At 35.0% G+C, this 21,398-nt stretch overlaps 1 protein-coding gene across 2 annotated transcripts in view; it reads right to left on the reverse strand.

Annotated features, from left to right (window-relative positions):
* The window catches only part of LOC116164854 (chaoptin-like), a 30,031-nt gene extending 23,397 nt beyond the window's left edge, over window positions 1-6,634 (reverse strand). Inside the window, exons 1-2 of one of the 2 annotated variants that reach the window (XM_031479086.1) lie at window positions 6,447-6,634; window positions 6,126-6,397 (exon numbers count right to left, since the gene is read on the reverse strand). The gene's annotated coding sequence lies outside the window, so the exon portion shown is untranslated. Of the gene's footprint in view, window positions 1-6,121; window positions 6,398-6,446 lie in introns of both variants that reach the window. The other variant, XM_031479087.1, reaches the window with a different exon arrangement.
* Window positions 6,635-21,398: the final 14,764 nt, after the last annotated feature.

Here is a 21,398-nt window from a genome sequence, read left to right on the forward strand (position 1 = left end):
GAGCAGAGCAGCGATAGTAGAAAAGTGCTAAAGCTTAACAAAGCAATATATGGGTTAAGACAGGCATCTTTTTGTTGGAATCAGACATTTAACGACTTTATAAAAGGGGAAAACTTATGCAGATCATCATACGATCCTTGTTTATATACTAAACATGATCAAGACACATATTGCTGTGTGCACCGGTCCGTAGGCCGAAAAGACCGTACACAAAACACCTATACAAACCTAGCTAGCTCAAACCTTTATCTTCCTCGGAACCAAAACTTCTCCCCAGCACAGAGGAGGAATTCGACTCTTTTCTCAGTTGAATTATTAACTCCTACCAGATAGTGGGTTAGACCAGATACCTTAAATTCCAAATCGATCTTAAGAATTTTGATTAAATAAAATGGACCTTGGGCAAGTATCCAAAAAAAAATAAATGAAAGGAAATGAAATCGTTCGAAAGACAAACACAGAAATTAATGTGAGAATTACAAATTTCAGTTTTAATGGTTACACAATAAAAAAAAACAACAAGGAAAACAAACAATTATTACAAAGAAAAAAAACTACAATTAAAACTTAATCTTACTTACGTTCGGGACATGTCCAAAACTGCTAATCCCAAATACGGTACACAGAAACAAAAACAACAAAATTTCAAAATTACACAAAAAAACACTCAAGTCGGCGCCGACCACACCTTGGTGACGCACTTTACTGAAGGTCCAAACTTCCAAAACTGCTACAACTCGGCTTGCCACTCCGTAAAACGGAAACTCCACCAACTTCCAATGCTGCTACCCTCTACACAATCCAAACTACTGCGGTAACTCGCCGAAGCGAAAATAACAACTTCACTAAACTCAAAAACTGCCCTGAGTGGCAACAAACTGACGATAAAAACTTCAAAACTCCCAACACAAAACTTCAAACTTCAGCGAATGTGGATCTGCTTTCAAACTCGCAAAACGCTGATTTCAAACTCAAACAAACGTTGTTCCGCTCTGAACTTGGCAAAAAGCCCTTCCTCTTCTCAGTCCGTTCTATTTAAGGTGGAAACCTTTCTTCCAAAATCATAAATTAAAGCAGCCAATGATAAGCAGTTGACAACAGAAAATTTCCCCACTAACGTAAGTTAAACTAGAGGTAGAAATTATTTTTATAATCAATTTTTAACCGACATTAAGAGATAACACAAAGCTTAAAATTCTAGGAAAAATAGAATTTTCTATCTTTTAAATACAACGAAAAGGCGATAAATAACATCCACCTGTCAATTAAATTAAGCGTTTACAATGATAACAGAATAAACCTGCTTGTAATACTATCACGAGCGATGTGCGAGAATTTTCAATTGGAATTAACAAAACCCCTGCGCACTGTTAAGTAAGTACCTACCGTATCGACAGTATCCGCGACTATTCCTGAATCTACCGATTGCAGTCGAGTACGGTACAATCAACACTAGGCGCGACACCACTGTCTTTTTTCTACTCGGCAAAACCGGTAAATTCATACCCATACAAAACATAATAATTTCCAATGATAAAAATTCATGCAATATCACGACGATTTTCACGTCCACGTCAACGTCTACTCTACATTATCTCATAATTTAGCCATTTTACTGAAAATATGCGATGGGTAACATTCAAACGCGTTTTAACATTAATATTTCAAGAAAACAAATTGACAATTTTTGATTAGTTAGTTTAACAACTTCTATACCAATGCGGGATATGTAAATGTGGTAGTAGAGACTACTATACTATTAGGTATCTACTAAGTGCATCTATAAAACGTTACTAGCATTTATATGGAAGTCTTGCTATTCCATTGTATGAAGTTCCGTTATGGTGTTTAATTTTATTAAAGCCAGTTTACCAGTACCTATCGATCGGTTATACCTTTCAATAATGCTGCGACATTCTACATTGCGTTTAGGCTGTGCTAAATAGAATTGCGAATGCATAAGTTTGTGTTTTTGAGACAATGGATTACTGCATGGCATAAATTCAAATTCATAATGTATTCGGTGCAAGAGTGTAACGCGACAGTAAGGATATCCAGTTATGTGCAAAGTGGTTAAGTGCAAGTGCTAATGGAAGCTTTCGTAAAGCTAGTGCATATCCATGTTAATGAGCAGTCAAATAGTAACGTTATTTCACTACTCATACTCGAAGCCGCAGTTACGTAATTATATACACTTCATAAGGGAATTAGTAATACCAATCAAATACAAACTATAAAAACAAAAATAAAGTAGACACTCATACAATGCAACATTAGAATGTAATGCGTTGTACAACACTTTAATTTTGCTAAAATGGCATGTAACAATTAATCCCTTACAAAAGGTGATATCAGAGTAGTTTTCGTGAGGTGCTTCTTCAGCATTAAATAAATTAAATCCATTAATGATCGTTCGACCGTGCTTTATAGATATACGTTTTCACTTGCGCTTGGTTGATTCGATTTTATTGAAAGTACTTTGAAGAACCTCTCCTTTACAGCTCTCAATATTAACATTTTTACGTTATATGTAAATGTTTCAATGCAAACAGACATCTCCACTTCTATTTCTATAGCGCTTTTTCAAGTATCCTCACTTAAATAAAATATACTTGCAGCAGGAATTGTCAATATACATTCTAGGTAACGTAACCAGATTGTAACTGCAGATCACCTGCACGTGACAATTCCCTGTTGAGTTATAAACATACACACAACATTCTGTTGGACAATTTTTAATTCCCGGTCAAAATACAGCTACTTAAATTATAACTGTTTGGGAGTTTATATCATTTTGTAGTCCAAAAGAAAAGCAGTTAAATTTTTTTTAGCACTGTAATCCTGATAGAACTTGCAGGATCATTGCTTACAAAACTGTATCGCCAATTTGCCGAGTACTTCCCCAGTGCAAATCTACCTTATGATGCATTGTTTTACCGTAGACGGTCCCCGTTCATCGCTTTGTAACCGGGAACGAATCACCCCATTTGTAAAAGTAGGTAAATATGGAAAATAGTTCTACGCTTAAATGACCGCTGCGCTTCACAATTCATTTTTAAAGTTTAATTTAACGTGGGAGAAGTGTATCTCAAAAATAAAATTCAACAACTACAGAGAGCTTGAACATTGCAAATGTTTTTATCCTTTTCTAGAACTGCCTTGAAAATGCGCAAAAACACGGCAGATGGTTTTGAAAGCTAATCAGAGGTTCTATAGCATTCTACACATTTTGGCATAAAATTAAAAATTATTGTTCCAAATTACAAATGGTGTAGGTTCAAAAGCAAAATTATTAATTTACTTACTTTTCTTCAAGTTCGTTAGTTTATAAATCTCACCGACGGCGACGCTTCGTAGGTGGGTGAGGGTAGGCACTCACGTTCAAAACTAACAATTCATGGGTGGAAAAAAACCCGAATTCTCCCCAATGGTAATTACGTACACTGTTATATAAAGTAGAAATAGTTCGAACTACAATATTCGTTGTTGCTTATTTTATTTTTGACAAGTATTTTGATCCTAACGTCTTATGCGATAATTTAGACGTGAATTTGATACGTTTTTCTCAGAGCTGTGACTATTCGAAGTAACGCTTTCTTTCGTGGTTTCATTAGTCGAAGAACAACTATGAGTGACGCGCCCTCATACCTACATACCTATTAGGTACCTACTATTATAAGTACAGGGTGTAGCACCTAAGACCCCTCGGATCATAATTCCTTTACCATGAAAGATACCGAAAAAAAACAGAGCAAAATTGTACACATTTACCGTCGCCATATTTCTAAAATATTTTTGATCACCAGGGGCGTGCTGTATTCCAGTGGCGTATCAAACTTGCGTTTTTTTTTAAAGGGAACATCTCATATTTTATTACTGATTTGGAGAGTACTTAAAAAGTGCTTATATTCTTTATGTAACATGTTATACCCCTAACTTTATCGGTTTCGCTGTTATAACCTTTTTTCCTCAAAATTTGTCAGTTTTTCCAAATTTTTTTTGAGAGGAACTTAATCGCGCAAGACCTCTTCCACAGTCACATAATTTTTTTTGGATGCATTATCAAAAAAATTAAATTTTTGATTGACTTCGCCAAATGTCATACCTATTTTTTTTCAAATTTTAAATGGCATCTCCTTAAATAAATTATTCCATAGTGTACTTTGAGTATGATTATACCTCAGGGTAGCCAAACCAAATTTTCCACTGATGCAAAGAAACCAAAAGAAAATTTCAGAGAAAACCCGAAAAGTCGAAACGCTAATTTGTAAAAAAAACCTTATTTTCCGAACCCAAGTGTGCCGTGATGAAACAAAAGATTCTCACAATTAATAGTAAAGTAACTGTTTTCTAATCAACGTTGCAAAAATATCCCAAACTCAAGCAGGAATGGTCGATATAGTGATTATTCTGAGACCGCTACCTACCTGAATTGCTTGGCGTCACTAGTGTGCGCTGTGAGATATCATATACACTGCCGACACTGTACTGGTAATTGTGAGAATTGAACATGTTTTGTTCCATCATGGCACACTTGGGTTCGGAAAAGAACTACAAATTGGTCTTTCTCTGAAATTTTCTTATGGAATGTGTGGTTTTGTTTATATCAGTGTGTGCCGTATTTCGATATCAAAAGAAAAGGAACAATAAAACTGTTCTCATATCGAAGGCAAAATAAAAATGCACACATGCGCACCGGCTAACTTTCTTTATTGAGTTACTGTTAAATTGCTACTCGTAAGTTGTAATTAAGGTACTTGCGATTGTGAGTGGCCGGTCTTCCTCCGGCTCGTCTGGTTCTGGGTAGATGGTAACGTAAAAGGTCCTTAATGTAAACTGGCGAGGCGATTGGTCCGATGCTCGGTATTACAATTAGGTAGGTATATCAATAACCAAAACAAAGATGCTAAAATATGTGTATAATTAATTATTGAAATGAAGTAAAAAACGCACTTACGGTTTCAAACCCTTCTTATCCCAAAAATAGCTCAATAGCTGAATTTTAAATTATGAAAATGACTGTAAATTCAGTCTATAAATACTTCATATTTGGAGTTTCGTAAAATTGTTACAAGTGGAAAATGTATGGTTTTGGCTATCCAGAGGTATAATTTTTTTAAAGGGGTGCCATTTGAAATTTTCAAAAAATATGACAGTTGGCAAGGTTAAAACAAAAATTTTATTTTTTCGATAAAGTACCTAGAAAAATTATGTGACAGTGGAAGAGGTCTTTAACTGTGCCTCAATTCAAAAATTACCGGCCTGTGCGATTAAGTTTCTCTAAAAAAAATTTCCACAAACCAATTTTGAAGAAAAAAGGATAGAACCGCGAAGTCGTTAAAGTTAGAGGTATAACATGTTACATAAAAAATAAGTAGTTTTCAAGTACTCTCCAAATCAGTAATAAAATATGGGGTGTTCCATTTAAAAAAATGCAAGTTTGATACGCCACTGGAGTACAGCACGTCCCTGGTGTTCAAAAATATTTTACAAATATGCCGGCTCTCTGTCTCCTAGGCTTATTTCATATTTCAGTGTTGTGCGCAAATCCATAAAGGTCAATAGATCGAAAATTTCTGTAATTTTTTTTTCTATAATTCAGTACAGCAAGAGAAATTGACCTGGCTAGCTCCAGGGCAGTAAAATAAACCTCTCAAAAGAGGGCGAAAAGGCCACTTAACATTGATACAAAATAAAATATCGACAACACTTTATTTACACCTTAATTTTACACAATCTGGTTTTGATAATTGTAACCATTTAATTCAAATTCCAGGATTGACTCCCAAAAATGAGATCAGAGCAATTTTTATTTTATCAGCGCAATCAAAATATCAATTAACGTTCTTAGTAAACACGCTGATCAAAATGTGTTGGAAAATCGTACGAAAAGGACAGATTAGTGCCTGAATACACTATGCGTTTTAACCGGTCCCGTTTGACCGGACCGTTTTGAACGGATGACTGCATCCAATGGATTTAAATGCGAGCGTTTACACTTATCCGGTTGCGTTCCGGTCGCCGGTCGCCGCAAGTAATGTAAACGCACACAACCTTCCGGTTTCGCAGGATGCCTTTTGAAAGGATGCGTTTAAAACGCATAGTGTATTCAGGCACTTACATACGTGTTTTTACACTGTACAAGATGGAGCCTTGAACGCCTTGATGTGGATTAGCAAACTTCCCCAAATTCTTATCTTCAACAGCTATTGTGCGAGCGGCCGTGTTACATATTGATAAGCGGACTGCATTCCCGTAAACAGATGTACGTGATTAATTGATCGCAACGATTTTGCTCTTCTTGTTGAATTCTCGATTATAGACGAAATTAAATGGCCCATAAACCATTCATCCAAGATGAATTAAATTTCAAAGTATTTATACAATTAAAAAAACCCTAAAAAATTTAAACTCAAAATTTGAAAGCTAATTAAAAAAACACATACCTTTATTTCAAAGGGTTATAATAAACGTCCGTGGTTCTTTATTGACCTTCTAAGTTTCCACGCTTAACTCCCACAATTTGGATATACAAATTGTAATTATGTAGAATAGTTAACTCAAATCCTCCAACAACTTCGGAGAGACACCAATATCAATAATGCGTCTATTTTTAAAGATCAACTATTTTAGCGAAGAAAAATTTAACGGCCAGCTTTTTCGAATATTTTCGTAGTAATAAGCTACGTTACCGAAATGCATAAGAGCGAACATAATCGTTAAGGATCGTATAAAATCGATCGATCATTTGAAATAAATATGTAACAAATTGTTATTCCTTATTTATTATTTCTTATTTGTTATTTCATATTTCTTATTCCTTATTTTTTTCATTGCGTGATGGGCTTAATAGCAGTCCATGTACTACAATGCGATCAAAAATGAGTTGCTGTCGAGTCACCTTTGAAATTTTTGTTTACATGGGAAATCATTCTTAAATTGAACTTCCAAAGGTGACTCGACAGCAACTCATTTTTGATCGCCCATTATATGGTCTAAGGGTTGACAGCTTCCATCCGGCTGCGTCTTTTACAGCGGTGTCCACGAGTAGGAGCGGCAGGAGAGGAGTTTGAAATAAGTAACAAACTCTGTTATTATAAATATCAATTGTAAATAAAAGTTGTCATCTCATTGTACTGTACTGTGTCTATGCAACCCGAGTCTACGATTGGCTGTTACCCGAAAGTAAACCCGAGACCCGCTACGTGCCCAAATAATCAACAATACCAGTGGTAAACGTAGCGGGATTATTTCCAAAGATATTCCAGAAATCCCGAAATTTACCGATTCTGTTTTTATTTTTTCTGATGAGGGGGTGCCATTTGAAATTTTTAAAAAATATGACAGTTGGCGAGGTTAAATCAAAAATTTTATTTTTTACCTAGAAAAATGATGTGACAGTGGAAGAGGTATTTAACTGTGCCTCAATTCAAAAATTATCGGCCTGCGCGATTAAGTTTCTCTAAAAAAATTTCCAAATATCAATTTTGAAGAAAAAAGGTTAGAACCGCGAAATCGTTAAAGTTAGAGGTATAACATGTTATATAAAAAATAAGTAGTTTTCAAGTACTCTCCAAATCAGTAATAAAATATGTGGTGTTCCATTTAAAAAAATGCAAGTTTGATACGCCACTGGAGTACAGCACGTCCCTGGTGTTCAAAAATATTTTACAAATATGCCGGCTCTCTGTCTCCGGCAAACACTTATTTATTTATTTAAATAATTTGAGCTGCCAACGGGTCAAGCCCACACAAGGCATCTGCAATTTACAATGGCAAAAAATAATAGGAAACTACAAAGAAAACTAAAGAAAGCTATTTATAAACTTAACTGACAACTTTCATAGACATTCATAGACTGACAATCGTTCTGTTTTTATATTACTTTTTATCAAAGATATGCTTTCATGAAAAACATCTATCCCAAACTGGTTCGCTCCCCGTGCCATTCTATGTAGCGGCGAGTTAAGATTGAAGTTTGTTCGACAATTTTTATGATAAAATCCAGTTTTGTTCCGTAACGAGCGATTTGGAACATGTATATTTATAAGAGATAGCAATTCTGGAGAGGCCACCTGTGCTTTCAATATTTTTACAAAAAGTGTTACGTCTGACAATGATCTTCTATCTGCAAGGGTAAGAACACCGAAATATAGACAAGATGATAAGTAGTTATTACATGAATTAGGGGTTTTCCTAGTTAAGTACGACATAAATTTTTTCTGGATTTTTTCTATTCGCAGTATGTATCGTGTGTAAAAGTGGTTCCAAATGGTGGAACAGTAACTTAAGCGAGAGTGTACAAACGCATTGAATAAAGTAATGATTGCCTTATGATTTTTGAAAAATTTTGTCGTCCTGATAATAAATCCCAGCATTTTGTTACATTCTTTACATATAGTGTCTAAATGACTATCAAACAGCAATTTAGAGTCCAACACAAGTCCAAGGTCTTTTACGCTATTAAGTTCGTTCGGACCAATTTTGTACAGGAAATTTATTTTATTGAAGTTCCTAGTAAAAGATATTTGGTAACATTTTATGAAATTCAAAAATAATTTATTCGCTTTGCAGTATGTGTGAAGTCTCTGGAGGTAGGAATTTAGCTTGTAACAATCACTATGGTTTTTGATTTCTAGAAATATTTTTAAATCGTATAGTAAAAATTGCTATATTTAAAACATCTGTTGATATCACTAATGTAGAGGATAAAAAATAAGGGGCCCAGGTGCGACCCCTGCGGTATCCGTGAGGATGTTTCAAAGAATTTAGAAAGGAATCCATTTATTGATGCCGCCTGGGAGCGATTCCTGAGCCTATTCGGTTCAAACTTTGCACCGTTGCCACATGTAACAAGTCAAAATGGGTTAAATCCAATTGCGTCTTAGAGTCCAACCGAGGTGCTCTGCCTCTTTTTTAGATCCGCTTTAACTTATTATGCAACTGAACTCATAGGGTTGGACATTTTATTTTGAGTTTTAACTAACCCCCCGCGCGCATTTTCAGCGTCAGAGAGCAAACGAAAGGATAATTATGTTGACCCCGCAGAAACCAATCACGGCGTTTTCAATTATTAATTTTAAAATTTTAATTAATTCATTCATTCATTTAATTATTTATTTATTTATTTATTTTCCCTTTTGTTCTGGGCCCTTCACAGGCTTTTTTGTTTTCTGTTTGAACATATTAAGATAGGTCGATTAAATAAATTAAATAAAGATTTTTCTAATTTTCTCGAAAACCACTCGACCGATCTTAAAAAAATCAAACGTCAAAATAAAGGACTTCGACAGACCTTTTAAACAAGCTACATTACTCGTTTTTATCCTTTATTCAGTGCTTTTCGATAAATCCCTGGTGGGAAGTTTTGAAATGAACACCGTGTATGTGCAGTTTAATCTTCGATCAAATGACAAAATAAAAAATTGAGCGTATGAATTCTGAAGAGCTGCAGCTGAGTTTTATGTAACCTAACTTAAAAACTGTAATGGTGAATATTGACATGTGGCTATTAATGGAAACAAAATTTGACAATAAAAAATAATGGTTACTGTTTAAAACAATAAACTTAATAGGAATTTGCGGGATTTCCCGAAGTTACTTCAATTCACCTTTCAGAGTAAACCTAAATACTAATTATGCCTACCTACCTATTATTAGCACCAACTCCTAACTACGAGTATAGTTCCTATAAAGACACCCTGTATATCTAACACTCGTGAACACGAAACATTTCTCATTCAATAAAATTAAATATTAAAACCCGCATAGCCAACCATTACTTGAAAATTCGAGTGAAAATTATTGTTAGAACTTTTTGTAATAATTATTCAGAATATATGCTCTAAATTGCTTAATGTCAAAGGGGAATTAGCTACCTTACTATTTTTGGAGCGTGAAAGAAAATGTCGTGAGAGATGACTGATAACAGAATATTTGTCTCCGGTCAATGAGACTACGCCATCAGTTTATCACTTGAGAAAAGCGATACAATCGTCATACAACTACAACAAATCACTTTATTTATTTGTCCCTTTATGTACCTACGTTCTTCCACAACAATAATTTTGATCGTAAGGGTCACATATACGTTTGCCTTTGGCATATTTACAATAATAGGTTTTTCATTATACTCTAGAGATCAAGACGGGAAAGAAATGATAAGATTTACTTTGAAGACTACAAGCGCTACAATATACTATCTTCGAATGTGCTGCTTTTGTTCCCCACACAATAAAGTTATAGTGATATTTATGATACGGTGCCGTTAAGTATTACATTGTATTTATATTTATATTCGTTTATAAATACAATCGTTAATCGTATTACATTCAGTGTTACCAATATCAACGTGACTGTTGCACATTGATTGTGAAACACTAAGGTCTATAGTTTACCTAAATAATTCCATAACGTGCGTTTTGAATGTACAGGGTGTCCCATTAATAATGGTCACAGGCCATATCTATGGAACCGTTAATTGCACAGCTTCGGGAAAACAATTTTGTTAACAAAAGGGGCCAAGAGAAATCGCTGGAATTGATTTAAAGTTTCTAGCTTCGCCACTAGAAGGCGTACGATTCATGGTTATAATAAAGTCACTAAATATAGAAAGTACCATCCATCCATTGGGCTCGTGTGTTAGAGAGAGAACGCATGATTTTTGCCCAAAAATGGCGGAAGTTACCAGATTCTAGTGACTTTAATGTTAGGGATTGTTCCACCTGTTTGGAGATATCTGTATATATTTTTATAAAACATGACAGTACTATGAAGTTAGGTTATAAAAAATTACAGCTGTTCACATTTTATTTTTTTAAGTTGGCAGCAAATTTGCCCAAAAATGGCGGATGATTGCGGTACTTTCTACATATACTTTAGGTTATAAGTAGAAAAATTACTTTTTTTCTAAAATATACCCAATAAATATGCATAAAAAATACATGCATAGCATTCTTGTATCAATTTTGCGTCATTTTGATGCAGCACATATTGCTCTATACTTTGTTTTTTAACTAGGAAGACGGATTTAAAAATCTGATTTACACTGAAAATGTCTCTAGGATCTAGGATCTAGTAACAAAAATAATAGACTCAATTTATACAGACATGTATTGTGGGTTGCGTGATGTGATTTTCTTTCACATTTGGATAGATTTCGTTATTTATGCTTTTGGGTTATTATTGGGTAGGAACTCCTTTATATTATGCATGCATCATACTTTTAAAAGCGAATTATAATAAGAGGTAATACATTGATAATAGGTAATCATCCTGCATACATTATTTGACCTTTGAAACATTATTTTGAATTGTAGTTTTAAATGTTTTATCAGTTGTAATACTACACAATCCGCATTACAATTTACAACAAATGTTAAGTTATTGGACAAATTCATAACAATGGAATTATACTCATATTATTAAACAGCACAGTTCACTGTTTTATGTATAAGCGAGTCACTGTCTTCCGAAAGTTCACTAAAACTGTCACTGTCCTCCGATCCGAGTGAAATAATGAATGGTTGTATCTAGTGTATCCATTAGGCCATCCAATCTACACATCTTATTTTCTTCCTTAATAACGTCGTGTTGCACACAATTCCGCCAATCGTCAGAGCTCACATTTGCAACACCGTTATGACCTTAGACAAGGAAAGAGAAGGGACCCGTAATACCGCATCCACGGCATGCGTGAATTTGACGCGAATTTCGAGACGACCGCCATATTTTCGGTGGCACTCAAAGCGCGGTGGCAGTGTGAATTTTTTGACATTTCTTCATTATTGATAAAGTTTGTGTGTGCAAAACTGTGTGATATAAACGTGGTGAATTGTTCTGCGTACAACTGTAAAAGTTGCAGTGGTCGTTGTCCAGCAGGAATATCATTTCATAGGCAAGATAAAAAACGGAACGTTGTCTGGTTTGGCTTAATTTAATTAAATCTTCATGGTAGTTAATAAAACACTTTTAAGGTCTTCATTTTCATAATCTTACAATTGTCCTATATTTTTGTGCATCAATAAAATACTGCCTTATACTTCTTTTCATTGATAATTTCTCGATTACAGTAAGCAAGTGATATAACCTGCAAGCGATATTCCAGTGACGGCGTGACTATCTATTTACATGACGTAACAGATATGTACATGTTTGGATGCCCTTAGGCGACTGATTACTTTGTATGGAGTAGTTTAACTACAGTGTATGTTGCCTTTGTACTTACATGTAGTACGATAGATAGGATTTGGTCTTCAAAAGAGAGAGGTCATCGATCGATGTTCGAAGCAATACACATCGATCGCCGCCACATTCGATAAACACAAGATATCCTGAAGGAAGATCGATATGATTAAACCCGTTAGGGGAGAAGACATCTCAATTCAATATTATCACAGTCGTCATCGTCAACGGTTTGCTATAGTATCAACAGCTTATTACTTAAGTACAAGAAACTGAGGAAGGAGTTTAAAGAAATTCTTTTTAGACACGTTTTGTATTTGTCTTATGCAGCTATCGATTTTGACCTAACTGGTCATCTTCAGGCCGAGCGTCATTGATGAAGTGAAATGAATACAACATTTTTTTTACGATGTTATATAGTAGTGGTCAGGAATGACAAATTAATGTACGAAAGAGTGAGGTTGTGTATTAGTATTTTAAAAACGCTGCGTAGAAATGGTTACAATTGATTATCGAAATCAGGGCTCCGTTCGCCTAACGTTCCGTGCGGTGCGTCCAATTTATGGCTTTCATGGACATCCTGCAGAGTCCACAATCCGTTGTTTAATAAAAAATTTGAGACAACGGGGTCAGTGATTGATGAAGCAGTTCCTGTACGTCAAAGAAACGCAAGATCGTTGGAGAATATTATTGCCGTTCGGAATAGTGTGCGAGAAAACCCCAGGCAGCCCATTCTGCAGAGTGCGCAAGAGATGGGTCTTTCTGGGACGTTAACTTGGCGGATTTTGCGCAGAGACTTGGGTTTTCAGTTCCCTAGTCTATGCAGACCAACCACAGTCAATTGCTGCCCTAAAGACCAGTATAACCCGCTTTCTTCGTGAAATTCAGCCCAGTTTAAGCGAACATGTCCAAATTTGGTCCATCACAATGCAACGTCCACAGCGGAGTCGCGGGGGCCATTTCACTGAAATTATTTTTCATAAATAATGTCATCGAATATCCTTTAAAATATTATAAAACTTGTGGTAATATCACTTAAACAGGTTGTTTTATTTCATTTCAAAGTTCGAGCGCTCTTAATGAAAAACCCTTTACTTTCAATAATATTGCGCTTATATCGCGAACCCAGTTTCTGAAACGATCAAAGTCCAGTCGTATGTTTACGTTTATCGCGTTTTTTGTCTCTCTATTCAGATAAGAACCTAATATTATGTCCGACAACTGTACGCCACAGGTTAATCATACCATGATGGCAGTATAAATAAATTGTAATTTCCTAATGTAATACCCGAGCGGGCGCCACTGGTGGTGGCAGTATGATCGCAATTTGCTTCACGCGCGCGCTCTCTATTACGGGTCCCCTCTCTTTCATAGTCTTAAGGTTATGACCACCGGAACGTTTCGAAGGGGTAACAATCCCAGTAGGTACTTCGACATTGTTTAATTATCCGGTTTACTGTAGATCGTGCAATTCCTATGTGTCATACTTTAATAACCAAATATACAGGGTCATTCTTGACGAGCGTCAGTTAGAAAGATATGGAAAACCTTTGAAAATGAAAATAAACTGATAAGCCCTTTAAGGGTTTTGGCACATGATGAATTGAACTAAAATATTTTCAAAATGGCGCCACTTCCGGAAATACCGGAAGTAGCCATCAACTTTGTTATTTTAAATAGGGACCCCCTATTTTTTCTACATTTTCGGATTCTACGTCGAATTTTGAGTACAACGATACCCCATAGTTGACCCTTTGCTCCAAGGGCTTCGCCGATATTCAAGTTTTTGTGTCAAAAATTGAATTTGCAGGGATAACTTTAAAAATTTATTATTCGAAAACGGTGAGAGATATTGCAAAATAGTTCTCAATGCTTTATTAAGGAAAGATCGAATTTTCTTATGGTATGCGTAAGAGTCTAAAAAAGTGAGACTACGTCACTTTTTCAAAGCTCTTAACTTTTAAACTTTTAAATATCCGTAACTCCATTTTTTCAAATGGCACCCCCCATTTTGTTCTTCACCCTTGTTTTCCTTTTTCCCAGACCTTTAATTTGATGCAAAATATCAAAAGCTGCTTCACACGGTTTCCGAGATATTTCATGCTTTAGTTACTTCTTGTGGAAAGTTGATAAAAAAATTAAGTCGCTTGATGTTATTCTTTTGTTTTTATTATGATAATGTTTAAACGTCAAATTTTTGTTGCTTGAACTTATACTTCTCGTCAATAATGGCTCGTTTGGGTTACACTAATGAAGATTTTTTGAATTTAATATTAATACACGGTGAATGTAATCGAATAGCTGCCAGGACTTGTCGTCTTTTTTCCGAAAGATACCCTGACAAGGCGCAACCCACAGAGGCTACAATTCGCAAATTGCTACACAATTTCAGGAATAACGGTATCTTTCAAACAAAAATACAAAAAAGGAAGCCTGTGGTAGACTCTGAAGAACAAGAAATAACTGTACTGGCGTATTTTGCTGCAAATCCAACTGCATCGCTCAATGATATCCAACGAGAAATTGAGAAGTATAAGGTCAAGCAGCGAAAATTTGACGTTTAAACATTATCATAATAAAAACAAAAGAATAACATCAAGCGACTTAATTTTTTTATCAACTTTCCACAAGAAGTAACTAAAACATGGAATATCTCGGAAACCGTTTGGAGCAGCTTTTGACATTTTGCATCAAATTAAAGGTCTGGGAAAAAGGAAAACAAGGGTGAAGAACAAAATGGGGGGTGCCATTTGAAAAAATGGAGTTACGAATATTTAAAAGTTTAAAAGTTGAGAGCTTTGAAAAAGTGACGTAGTCTCACTTTTTTACACTCTTACGCATACCATAAGAAAATTCGATCTTTCCTTAATAAAGCATTGAAAACTATTTTGCAATATCGCTCACCGTTTTCGAATAATAAATTTTTAAAGTTATCCCTGCAAATTCAATTTTTGACACAAAAACTTGAATATCGGCGAAGCCCTTGGAGCAAAGGGTCAACTATGGGGTATCGTTGTACTCCAAATTCGACGTAGAATCCGAAAATGTAGACAAAATAGGGGGTCCCTATTTAAAATAACAAAGTTGATGGCTACTTCCGGTATTTCCGGAAGTGGTGCCATTTTGAAAATATTTTAGTTCAATTCATCATGTGCCAAAACCCTTAAAGGGCTTATCAGTTTATTTTCATTTTCAAAGGTTTTCCATATCTTTCTAACTGACGCTCGTGAAGAATGACCCTGTATACCTACATCATTATGTACGTTACCTGTGGTAGATGCAATCTTCAACACAAGCGTAGCAAAATTCATATCCGGAGTATCAGACATAACATTTGTTTATGTGTTTATAATAAACTACTTCTCGGAGACTGATAAAATGACCCAAGTTAAAGCGGAGGAGATAAGCTTGCTTTACTGGTACTTGGAGTTGAATCCATCACTAATGCCAGTACACTTAGGACGCGATATATCAACTTTGGTCCTTAAAAGAACTGTTTTTTTTTTGTTAAAATTTATGCAAATAGACTCAGAACACAGAAAATCTCAAAAATAAGTACAACAGTTACGGACGAGAATCGCGATTAAATTTGACAGTTAAATCATGTCAATAGCAATTTTACCTGGGTGTAAAATGGGCGCAGCGCGAGCCAATAGAAACTAAGATTTTTTGCGGGAACTTTTAAATCCGTCTTCCTAGTTAAAAAACAGAGTATAGCTTATAAAATATGAGAGATGGGGGATGGGGAACATCTCTTTAAGGAAATGAATGTAACTTCGGTTTAGGTTAACAGATTTTCACGTTGGGTCTTGTTGGAAAGAACTCTCTTGGTGGAATCAGAGTCTTTTTAGTAAATGTGATAAGTGGTAGGCGTTAAAATTAAAAATGCGAAATTAGTGCTTAATTAAATTGCTAAGGCATTGTAAAATGATAAAGGTGCCGGTGTTTTTTTCTATAGAATTTTACTATCTTTAGAAATTATCTGATTTCGTGTCAAAGGGACATTTGTGCTTAAAATAAATGGACTTAGACGAAAACTTGCATTTTAAAAAAGTGGATGTGGTTCGCGTTAGCTTGTTTATAAAATGAGGGTTGAAAGAAAAGTGCGAGATCTTCTTGGATCTTAACACTCAGCTACGCTAGCGGGCGCTCTGTTGCGCTCAAGAATGTTGAGTTTCTATCACAGGTTTGCCGAGTTTTTGAAAGGTATGTCGTCGTAGTTTTGTGAATGTAAAAAGTGTTCCGGTATGTGTACAGTCTTGCATCAGTCAAACTCGTCGTTATAAACTTTATAGTCGACCTACAATATTAATTTGTAATTAACTGTACTGGAAATTTTCAAAAGAATAAGCAATTAACAAGATAGTGTCTGAATGCAACAGTATTGCAATCACTTTTTAAGGACCATTTATTATAATCTTACAAATTACATTTTATAGTTAACAAAAATGCATTAAATTCATATCTTGGGCATTGAGATAATGCTCTTAATTTTGTTCCCAATGATCTTGGTCTTTTTCCAAACGACCTCATTGCAAGAATAACGATTTTGACATGTCTTGATCCAAATCCACGCGGTCGCCAAAAATAAAACAAATGCATGGTTTGGTCATTGAGATAATGCTCTTGGTCTTTTTCCCAACGATCTTGGTCCATAAATAACGATTTTGACATGTTTTGATCAAAATCCATGTGGTCATCAAAAATGTATTAAATTTATGTCTTGGGTATTGAAATAATGCTCTTGGTCTTTTTCCTAACGTTCTCGGGGCAAGAATAATAATAATAATAATAATAATAATAATAATAATAATAAATGTCTTTAATAGTACCTATAGGTTACATTACATAGAAGTGTGTACAAAGGGCGAGATTCAGTAATGGAATGAAACATATGTACATACAATTTCTGCTCTTCCATCTAACCCATGTGATTCCGTTCATTAACAGAAAATACAAAGAAGAAAAAATAAAAATAAAAATAATATATCTAGCAAAAAATATAGAATAAAAAAATAGAATAACGATTTGATATGTTTTGATCAAAATCTGTGTGCCTCAGAAAAGAATTTAACAATATATTTGAATTACGTACACGCGTGACGCGGTTATCAAATGTGTGCATGTGATTACCCCTTTTAGCATCAAGATAATGCGTTTAAAGCTTGTACAACTTCAAATCATGTGTAAAGAAATAATTTTGGGTACATTCTCAAACGTTTGACCTAAACCACAGAGAAGAGCTATATTGAACTGTTACACATCTAAGGTCATAGGGAATAATTTAGCGAAAGTCGGAACTCGATTTTCGTATATATGGCGCGCAGTTTTTCCTGTTCCCGATTCACTCACCCTATAACCTTGGTCCTGTTGAACCAGCTTCCTGAAAAGCAATAGCGTGCTTTCTTAGAAACTCCCCCCCCCCCACATCATTCCACTTTGACATTTTTTTCCTTGGTAAAATAAAATAGTTACCTCAATTGCACAGCTAATCTGTCTTAGGTATAAAAGAAACTTCTGTCACTGAAAGGCATGAGTGGAAGTTGGATTTATTACGTGATCGTAACGAGACGTACCTATCAAAATGAAACTGTAATTAACGTCGATCTTTTCCTGTCAGCACGGATTCATTAATTTAAAAACAATTTCGAATTAATGACATTGACGATTTACATTTTACAATAACTACCAAAATTAACGTCGATAACAAGTAGGTAATATGATGGTAGGTAATAATATAATCGATTGGTAATTGTTGTTTACGATACATCAAACGATCATCATAATTTTCTGCGAAATCGCTTTGATTTAGGTTTCTGCAAGTGATATCCAAATACCAATCTCAATTTGATATTAATAATACTCCCGCCGGATCAATATGAACACTACCTAACGTCAAACCAATTAATTCCTGCAGAGTTTCATAGAAAAGTTTACTATTAAAGTAACACTATTCGTAAGCTCACATTCCAGATAATATACGCTAATACATGTATTTGCGTTGAGTACTTGTCATTCAGTATAGTGTAGAGCATTATGCCGATACCACAACACGTAACGGGTGTACTGAATTAATAATGCCGTGCTTCCCTTTCTAGAATAGTGAAGTGCGTCTTTAAATTAGTAAATTCAATTAGCAACTACAGATATACTTCCGCCTTGCTATGTTTTAGCCCTAAATAACTTAAAATTAAAGGTAATCAATTTCAACGTGTCATTATAGCGTGAACTACTTTAGTCGATTAATTACATTCATTATGGATCGTCCATTTGCATAAATAGTGCCGGTTAGGCATCGAAAATTCAAAACCCTAACCTCTGTAAGGTACCAGCATATAGTAAAATCCAAACCAATAAAATAACAATGAGGGTCTACCTTGCCAATTGATTGTCCGTGAAAAGGATTTTGCTATTTATGCATAGAATAATTATTGCATAGCTTTCAATTTTGCAGCACTTTATCGCATCAAAGCAAAATATAGGTTTAAACTATTAAATATCCCCAACTTACTGCTACCCTTCCATTACATTAATGCTTTGCATTTTCTAAATTGGTACCGAGGACATTACTATCCTTGCGCAAGACGACTGCATTATCTTGTGCAATATGTAAGTGCAATTTTTCAAATAGGTATATTTTCGTATAAAGAACGGTTATTTGTACATTACTTATATAAACAGAAACCTAAAATTTTCATGTGTTTAATTTCTGTGAACGTTTTCTATTGCATTTGTTTTTAAGGCACTTTGTTATAGATTGTTTGTTTGGTTTGGCTTGGTTTGGTTTGGTTCGGTTCGGTTCGGTTCGATTCGGTTCGGTTCGGTTTTGTTTGGTTTGGTTTGGTATGGTTTGGTGCCTGGTGGTTTATTTTGCTTGTTTACTACTTCACTAAAACAGTACCATATCAATACATCGCATTTGAGAAGACTTCTTCAGTCATTGCTCCTTTAATCTGTGCAGGAATAATAATAGCTTTTTGAGTGTAATATGAGTAGTCCCTCTTATTAGTAGATTGTTGAGCTCAAAATTTACGTTTCATGCCTTTAAAAATTTCATTAAATACCTTACGATGAAAGGTAAAGCAAGGCGGTGTAGTGGCTACAGGTAATCGTCACTTACGTAGATAAAAAAATTCACAGATTTCGCAATTTGCAACCATCGGAGACATTACAAATGATAACCGTATAACCTATAAAGCCGTAAATAACCCTTGTCCACACGGAATAATCTTGCTCCACTCGCTCGCAATCTCGCTCGCGTCGTAAACGTAAACTTTCTGAATAATAAGCGGCGTACCATGCTTGTAATACTATCACGGGCGATGTGCGAGAATTTTAAATTCGAGTTCTGCGCACTGTTAAGTAAGTACCGTAGCGACAGTATCCGCGACTTTTCCCGAATCTATCGATTGCAGTCGATTACGGTACAATCAACACTAGACGCGACACCACTTGTCTTCTTTTCTACTCGTAGGCCAGTCAAATTAGGAAAAATAACGGAAATAATTGAAAAAAAGGTGAAAATTGCTATAGAGGTACATTAAGGCTTGTCTTCGAACATACTAAAAGTTGGGACCAAAACTCCTAGGGCTCGAGCCGCCATCTTGGAGAAAAGGTACTCCAAATCACTTTTTCGTTGATATCTCGGTAAACGTGCATTCTAGCAAGTAAAGTTTCATATAAAAAAAGAAAGATAGTAAAATTTTGTATGAAAAAGATAGTATGTAATTTTTTTGTATTTTCGTTATTTACGTCGATATTCCACATTGAATATAGAGCATAATCTTAATGCTTAATGTTTAAAAAATTGACTGACATTGTTAAGGCCTGTTGACCACCTAAGAGAAGGAAATAATAATATTGCTGTGTTATTTGGTCTGGCAAGACGAAATTTTGTGATTCATAACTAGGATGGACAAGGGCGGTTTCCTATTTCCATGTAATTAATGTTCATAATTTAAATTTTTGTTTTGTGTCGTTGGTTAATTACTGAAACAGAAATTATTGTCATACGAGAAAGGGGTCAAGGTTGTTTTTGTTTACATTTTTTTTAATGGCATTTTTAATTTTATTCAACGTAGATTTCTGAGAATTTTATATCGCTTTTATTCTGTTATCATTGTAAACGCTTAATTTAATTGACAGGTGGATGTTATTTATCGCCTTTTGTTTGTATTTAAAAGAAAGAAAGTTTTATTTTTCCTAGTATTTTAAGCTTTCTGTTATCTCTTAATAGCCAGGTTGCGGACAGCATTTTCCGTTATGTTAGACGGCCATTTTTCCTTATAATATAAGTTTATAAGTATAACACATTTTTATAGCAAAGTTAAGTTGCGGTGTGTGCTGGGCGTGTTCAATTTTGCTTATAAGTTTGAAGGAGTCTTAACCTCACTTTTATTTTACATTGTGTTAAAATGTCCAAAGTTCACTACTATGCTCTTAGACAAAAAGAAAAGAACTACCGCCAACATAAACACTGCACAATTGTAGGTTAGCAGGAAAATGTTATTTATGAGTGATTACGTACTGCGCAGTGACACATTATAAGAACTTGATTTTCATTGGTTCCGCTATTTATAAATATATCGTACAAAAAGCCCTCATACCGTAAATTATTTCTACAAAAATTTATATTTCTTATGTTATAAGAAAAAATGGCCGTCTAACATAACGGAAAATGCTGTCCGCAACCTGGCTATTGTCGGTTAAAAATTGATTATAAAATTAATTTCTACCTCTAGTTTAACATACGTTAGGGGGGAAATTTTCTGTTGTCAACTGCCTATCATTGGCTATTATAATTTGTAATTTTGGAAGAAGGGTTTCCACTTTAAATAGAACGGAGTGAGAAGAGGAAGGGCTTTTTGCCACAGTCAACGCAGAACTACGTTTCTTTGAAGAAGTTATTCGGCTTTTTGCCAAGTTCAGAGCGGAACTACGTTTGTTTAAAATTTGAAATCAGCGTATTGCGAGCTTGAGAGCGGATCCACGTTTGCTGAAGTTTGAAGTTTTGTTTTGGAGTCTTGAAGTTTTATCGTCAGTTTTGTTGCCAGTCAGGGCTGTTATTACTTCACATTGAAGAAATTTAATTGTTTTGTGCGAGTTACCGCCGTAGTTTGTTTTGTGTAGAAGCCAACCAGCATTGGAAGTTAGAAGAGGTTCCGTTGGTTATACGTAGCAACAAGCCGAGTTCGCGGCAAGTTTATGTTGCGGCA

This window comes from Photinus pyralis, unplaced genomic scaffold, assembly GCF_008802855.1.
Source record: "Photinus pyralis isolate 1611_PpyrPB1 unplaced genomic scaffold, Ppyr1.3 Ppyr1.4_LG2, whole genome shotgun sequence".
NCBI classification, from domain to species: Eukaryota; Metazoa; Arthropoda; class Insecta; order Coleoptera; family Lampyridae; genus Photinus; species Photinus pyralis.